The sequence below is a fragment of the Zeus faber genome (assembly GCF_960531495.2).
Source record: "Zeus faber genome assembly, chromosome: 1".
Lineage (NCBI taxonomy): Eukaryota > Metazoa > Chordata > Actinopteri > Zeiformes > Zeidae > Zeus > Zeus faber.
In genome coordinates, this window is record NC_137193.1 from 3,202,537 (window position 1) to 3,210,423 (window position 7,887).

Here is a 7,887-nt window from a genome sequence, read left to right on the forward strand (position 1 = left end):
TTGTTGTATAGTAATCTGATCCACCTTTCTATCGCACTACCATAACCAAGCCTCTCCATTGTTCTGAACAGGAAGCCGTAATCTACCCGATCAAAGGCTTTGTTTAAGTCTACGCACACTATGATTCCCCCCTCTCCCTTCATGTAGTTCACAATGTCCCTTATTGAATGGATTGTCTCCGATATGTCCCTCCCCGGTACACTGTATGTTTGTGTGGGCCCTATTACTGAATCTTATGTTCGTTTTAACCTATTCGCCAGTATCTTAGCTAAGATCTTGCTGTCCGTATTCTGTAAAGTTATTGGTCTGTAATTCGCAAGATCTGTGTTACTGCCCCTCTTCTTATACACAATCTTGATTATCCCAGTGGACATTGACTCCAGCACCCTGCCTGTCTCCTGCATATTTTTGAAAACCCTCACCAGTAACGGTGCCAGCGCCCCCACAAATTCCCTGTAGAACTCGGTTGTAATTCCATCTCCCCCCGCGCTCTTCCCCCTCTGCAAGCCCCTTATGGCGTCCTCCGTCTCCTGCACTGTTATTTCCGCATCACATGACCTCCTGTCTTCCTTGGATATTCTGTCTCTCAGCGTATCTAGGATCTCCTCCCTTCTCTCCACACTGACATCCTCCTTCGTGTATAGATCTTTATAGTAGTCATGTACAGTCTCCAAGACACCCACAAAATCTGTAACCATCACCCCTTCTTTATTTTTCACCCCCCTATACAGTATATGTTCTCTCCTGCTTAGTTCTCTCCAACCCCAGAAAGAAGGCCGTGCACCTCTCTCCCTCCATAGCGTACATCGCCCTACTGCGTGTAAAAGCCCCCCTACACTTTTCTTTCTCATATCTGTCCATCCCACTCTTCAGCCTTACATACCCCCCCACATCATGGTTTAGATCACCCTCCATTTTCTCCAGTTCTCGCATTAGCTTTTGGTTTAACTCCCTAATTTCCCTCTCCATATCCCATTTCCTTTGTTTCGAGTATCCGATGCTAATCACTTTTATCCTTGTCTTCAGCAGCTCCCACCACCTGCACGCATCCCGTTCAATAGCGCATTATCTCCCCAGTTCTGCAATAACGTTCTGATCTTTCGAATATAGGCCCCCTCCTTTAGCAGGCTGGAGTTGAGGCACCAGCAGCCTACTCCTCTTCCTCTCGCTACTCGGCCTAGGTCGAAACTTATTATTCCGTGATTGCTTCAGCTGGTAAACTTGTACTTCGCATTTCTTATGTATTTCATACACCCCTGCTCTACTATACATAGGTCAATTTGACTCTGTTTCATCTTTGTCAGAACTACCTGCCTTCTGGAATATTCCCTTTTGCCCCAATTTTCGCTCCTCCATACATCGACCAGATCTCTCTCCTCCATCATTCTGAGTAAAATTAGCTCTAGACGCGTTATGTCTGAAGCTGGTCGCCCTTGGTGCATCCAGCCTACAGCACCAGACGTTAAAATCCCCCACAATAATCGTATTGGCAGTTATGAGGGGCTCAATGCTCTTAAAGAACATTGCTCTTTCCCTCTCCACATTAGGTGCGTAAACATTTATGAGCCTATAATTTACGCCCTCGATCTTGAAGTCCACAATCACCATCCTCCCCTCATTCCCTGCTGTTCGCAGCTGCAGAGCATCCACTTTTCCCGACATACACCACACCGCGCGTCGTCTGCTGGACACTCCCTCCTATAGTGCCCCTGTTCACCACATTTGTGACATTTGAACTCGGGGCACTCTCTTGGTACGTGGCCAGGCTGGTTGCACAGCCTGCATACTCTGACCTGACGGTCGTGTATTATCCTAAAGTGCTCCATTCCTGTCAGTGTCTCATACTTCGTCGAATACGGAAAGGAAGTGATGGTCTTGTCAAAGCGCACTTTCAAATATCTCGTCCCCTCAGCAATGTTCGTGCCCAGCCACCTTTTTCTCCTGATCGGGGAGACCGGCATTACTCCCCACTCCTTCAACTTGCTGAGTATTGCCTAATCCCCCAAATATACCGGAAGGGACAGAAAAAATACAACCAGCTCGTTCCTGTCCACCTCTGTGGCCATCAGCCTGGTATTCTTTATTTTCAGTCCATCTGCCGATCTGTTTTTTCCTCCTTCTTCCTCCATCGTTACCTCATAGCTAGTAGGCGTCATATATCTGCAGCCCAGCATGACTCCACACTCCTCCGAGATCTTTTTTAACATCTCCATCATGGTAATCCTGTCGGGCCCCCTCAACTTGCTCTCGTATCTCCTTCCCTCGTTTCTTCCATCCTCTCCGCCTAGCCCTTCCATGCTCATTTGCTCTTCCGTCCATTTCGCACGCGGTCCAAACCGCGGATTGTAATGACAAGCAGCATTGTGTTCACAATACGTCAACCACCTCCCAAGGTGCAACTTGGAGCCAAGTGTGAAAACATCCTCGTACATAACATATAGTTGAGCATGTTCAGGAATATTTGTTATTTGAAAGATGACCTTTAATTTACTTCTATTTACATGTTTAGTCGGTGTTGGGGGAGTGGTTATCAATGATCAGGTGAATATAAAAATAATGTACTGTATCCAATTAACATCAATTCCATTTACAAGAAACATTGTAGCAACACAAAATATCAAAACGGGACTTATTTTATGTAGAATATTAGATGAAAAATGTGATTCTTCACACTTTCATGATTTTATTCTTTATATAGCCTGCCTTTCAATTATTAGATTGATACGTACTGGTCAACTGTCAAGTCTTTCAGCCTCCAGGGCTTGGTTTCTTCCAAATCATGTCCAACCAATAAGTGACTACAGGACGACTCCACTCAAGTAGTAGAAACATCTCAAGGATGCTCAATAGAAGCAGGATGCTGCTGAGCTCATAGTAAAGGCTCTGAATACTTATGTAAATGTCATGTTTCATTTGTAAACGTTTCTAGAAAACTGTTGTTGCTTTTTGATTGTCGAGAATCAAGTGAATATTGAGGGAAAAATTACTTTCGTGCATTTTAGAATAGGGCTGTAACAATCAAACATGTGGAAAAAGTGAACTTTCCGTTTGCACTGTATACTCTTGTATCATCGTGAATGAGACCAAAGAAGCCAAAATAAGCTGTTATTTTAACTTTATTGATCTTATGTTCAGGAATAAATGCATGCCTTCATTACTTAGAACAAAGTTACAGTCAGCTTTAACACTTAAGGATAATAAACAGGCTTGCCGGCCTGTGCGGTGAAGCCACTACAGATGATACAGAATGCGGCGGCGCGACTGGTGTTCAACCAGCCAAAGAGGGCACATGTCACTCCGCTGCTCATCGAGCTCCACTGGTTTCCTGTAGCCGCCAGCATCAAGTTCAAGTCTCTGATGCTGGCCTACAGAGTGATTGCTGGGAATGCTCCCGCCTACTTAAATGCTCTTGTAAGAGCACATGTTGCCCCCCGGATGCTGCGCTCGTCAAATGAGCGTGGCCTGGCTCTGCCGGCCATACAGCCACGGCAATCCAGGCTATTCTCATTTGTAGTTCCACGTTGGTGGAACGAGCTGCCAAAAATGACCAGAGCGGGGACCTCCCTCTCTGTCTTTAAGAAGCACTTGAAGACCCAGCTCTTCAGTGAGTACCTCCTGTCCTAACCTACAATTACTTAGCATTACCTTGCAGTATTTATTGTTACACTAATGTTGTTAATACACTAATCTCTGTCGCAATGTAGCTTGAATGTGATTCTCCCTTGTAAATCGCTTTGGATTAAAGCGTCTGATAAATGACTAAATGTAACGTAATAATATACACACAGTAATCATGCCTGCGTGTACAATTGAAAGTTAAATTCCAAAATAAATGATCACAGCATTTAATCGTAATGATTTTGTTTACAATGTTAAAGAAAAGATGGAATTCATCTTAACAACCCCAATAAAATGCATTTGCTGCAACAGCCATGATGGTGGAAAATAAACTCATTGTATTGATTGTAGAAGAGGAATTAGTTGGAGTGGCAGTGGTGGTGGTGGATGCGGTGGTCGTTGCACTGGTTGTTGAGGTGGTCGTCGAGGTGGTCGTTGCGGTGGCCACTGCGGTGGTTGATGAGGTGGTCGTTGGGGTGGTTGTTGCCGTTTCCGTTGAGGTTTGAGTTGCGGTTACCGTTCGGGTGGTTGTATCGGTGGATGTTTCGGTTGACGTTGTGGTGCTCGTTGATGAGGTCGTGTCCGTGACAGTTTCTGTGGTAGTAATGCTATCCTCGAGGGTTGTCGTGCTGGTTACCGTGCTGGTAAACGTGCTGGTTGACGCTGTAGTAATTGTTGTTGTTGACGTAACTTGGCAGTTAACTGATGCTGTTTGGTCAAGAAAGATACATTTGATTTATGTAGTCGTATCTTCTCACATTTATTTGTGATTTAAGATGAATAAAACAATAAGAAAGTGTTTATTTAATTTACCAAAAGACATCAGTAGAAAAATGATAGAAATCATTTGGTTCATTGTGAATGGCTTCATTACTTCCTGAAAACACAGTTAAACACCATTTAATCACCCGTTAATTTCATGAAAACTGAAAAATTCTTAACCAAATGTTACATTTTATCATTATTATAAGTAATATGATTTTAATTATTGTAATTATTATTATTATTATTATTATTATTATTATTATTATTATTATTATTATTATTTTTATTATTATTATAACAACACTAAAAAATGCTTAACCAAATGTTTAATCCTATAATAATAATAATAATAATAATAATTATTATTATTATTATTATAATTATAATAATAATTCTTCTTCTTCTTCTTGTTATTATTATAACAATAATAATAATCAAACATTTAGATTCACTCACAGAAGTCTCGTGGTGTTATCCTCTGTGGTGAATGAGGATGTGCTGTTGGGTCGGTCAAAGTTGTCTCTCCAGCTGCTGGGTGATGCTTGCTCCCTTTATGTCTCTGGCTTCTCTTGAGAAACGAGCAGCTTTCTTTATATCCAACAGCAGCAAAAGGGACGTTGATGGAATGCAAGGTGTGGTGTCCGTAATTTCTAATATGTACCTTCTGTTTTAGAGGTTGACACATGTTCCAGTCAACCAGTTTTCTTTTTCTTTTTCTTTTTTTTTTTTACCCTGTGCTGTCAGCATGCTTGGCATACAACACAAAGTATTTGTTCCATTGCAACAAGGACAATGTTAGTCTGCCATTGGAGTTCAAGTTCTCAACCTGCAATGCAACTCTTTATTTATTCTTAAATCATCAACAACTGCTGCAATAACTCTGTCCTGTGATGAGCTGTAGGACGACAAGAGCACAGGTTTTGGTTATAGAGAGCCACCACTAACACTCCTCTTTGGAGAACAATTGATCATGTTTGGGTTTATAAACAACTGATCACTGGTCCAAGAGGGGGAGTCACCACGGTGAGACAAGTAAACATAGAAACAAACAACATTTTCACAAAAACATGAACATTGGACGACAACTTGTATTGAAAAACAGTGAATTAGGTCCAGGAAAACTGGAACTAGAACTGGTTACGTGGCCTCTTCCGGTCATAGTTATGGCAGAAAATGAGGGAGGAAAGGAGAGGAATGCAACCAGGAGGATGCTGGTGTGCACTCCAAGCGCCTGTGTGATGGGACCGCCTGTATGTGTTTGTGTGTGCGTGTGTGTGTATGTGTGTGTAACAGAAGCCAGAGGGCCCTGGAGCAACCCCCATGCCCAGCCCAGAGGAGCATTACCCAGTTCCAGGGAGCACGAGGAGACCCCTCACCTCATGGGCGCACACATACAACCAACCCCCAGGTGCAGGCACAAGACGCTGCCGCAGTCACAGAACCCAGTTTGCGGGCGCAAGGCACAGACTGCAGGCCCAGATCCCGGCCCCACGGCAACAAACCGACACCCCGCTCGAGCCGGCAGGACTCCCGTGGCCACCCACACCCCGCGCAAGGGGGAGGCCCGCCGCATCGCAGCCGACCAGACGCCCCACCCTGCGTGAGCGCTATGTGCCCATACACGTAGCAGCGCGAGATAGGCAAGATAGGCGAATTGCGACCAGATCCATCCAGGGGGGCAGCAGGCCGGGGACCAACCCCCTCCCCCCAGACACGACCATGCTCTAGCACGCCCACCTCCCATACGTGGTGGCAGCCAACCTACAGCAATCAGCCACGGGTGCAGAGCGGTCCACCATGCGCTTCCGCAAGGCTGGGCAGCTCCGTGCCCCCATCAGGCCCTGGGTCAGCCACCAGCCACCGAGCATGCGGACCACAGAACAGAGGACGGGAGACGGCAGCCCCATCAACAGCCCGACCCCCCAGCGACGACCGCCCCGCGCACGAGAGCGCCAGAGGACAGATACCCCTGCAGCACGGTGTGACGACAGGAGACCCACCGAAGGAGGCCACATGGTGAGCCCCGCGCCCAGCACAGCCAGCCAGGTTCAGGACCCTGGTTGACAGGATAACACTTGGTGGACACCTGGAACGGGAAGAGCAAGTGAGGTTGAAATCCCGGATAAGGGAGGCATCCAGGATGTATTTCCAGGGGACCCAGGAGCATTCCTTCGGACCATACCCCTCCCAGTCCACAAGGTACTGAAGGCCCCCCCCCGGCGCCGCATGTGTAGACTGAATGCCTAACTACCCCCAGCATGACGGGCCAACACCCCCCACCACGGGACGCAGAAGGACACACAAGACCAGCCACCCTACCTGCGGGGTGGGCAAACCCAGCAGCAAGCCGACCCTCCAACCATGGGACCAAGACCCGAACCACCGACCCACACCCCCTGGCCCGAACCCCCAACCCCCCGTCCCAGATCCCACAACCACACCCTGAACCAACCTTCGGACGCCAGCTGCAGGTACTCCCCAGGAGCAGGTACTCCCCAAAGCACTACGACATTGCCCCAACTTAGGAAGACTCAAGTATTAAATGATGGAGTTATGTCAGTGATAAAAGTAGCCCATATTTCATGAATTTCATATTTCATGACATTGTTTTTGGATATTGCCAATAGTTTCTCCATTGAGATATCATCTATTAAAAACTGCAATCAATGGGATGTCGTGAGATTTTCTCTATTTTTCAATTGATTAATATTATATATTGTATTATAGAAACACAGCATGACAAGATGAACTGTAATTTAATAAGAAAGGTAAATAGTGTTTGCACTTTTTGCATAATTGTCATGAGTTTACTGTTTTATTATTTGAGGACATTTTAATTCAGAGCATGCATCTTAATCCAGAATAACAAGAGAATCTCGAAACATGGTATGTAGACTGTACAGTCTCATTGACTCTCCCCCCAGTTGATAATGCCCTCCCCCCTTTATTTCACAAATGCCTCAAAATATAACACACATGGATGACATAAATGAAATACTAGCAATTACAAAAACACTAAATAATTTACTGTATTTCCATTTAATCGGATATAAGTCCTGTTCCGCAGGGGAAAAGACCAAAATGGTGTTTTTAGCTGTGTATGTCAATAGGCCGCATATATTTGGAACTGAATATTGGCCAGGAATTAAGCCATTTTAATCTTGACGTACGAGAGGATACATGTTTCCTTAACCTGTTCCATAGGCACCTGACAATGATGGTTCCATATCAGGTGAGAATCAACATGTTTTATCACAGAATCAACACTTTTTACTGCTCAAGATTCAAGATTTTTATTTGTCACATACATATACATACTTCCATACATATATGCAGTGAAATGTAATAATGCTGGAATAAATAAAAGCAGATGTTAGACAAAGGATGTTTATTAGACAACACCATGGAGATGGCCAGATCGGGTAGAGATTGAGCGGGGCAGGAATGATGACCGGGCAGGAGGGGTTCTGGGTCCAGGATCTGGGTGGAGAGATGGGGAGCCGG

The 7,887-nt window shown here is 45.2% G+C and overlaps 1 long non-coding RNA gene across 1 annotated transcript; it reads right to left on the reverse strand.

Annotated features, from left to right (window-relative positions):
• Nucleotides 1–3,106: 3,106 nt before the first annotated feature.
• LOC307243920 lies at nt 3,107–4,973 on the reverse strand. Its single transcript, XR_013844634.1, has 3 exons — nt 4,840–4,973; nt 4,432–4,495; nt 3,107–4,326 (listed from the first exon to the last, which is right to left on the reverse strand). It is a non-coding gene; the product is annotated as an uncharacterized lncRNA (long non-coding RNA).
• Nucleotides 4,974–7,887: the final 2,914 nt, after the last annotated feature.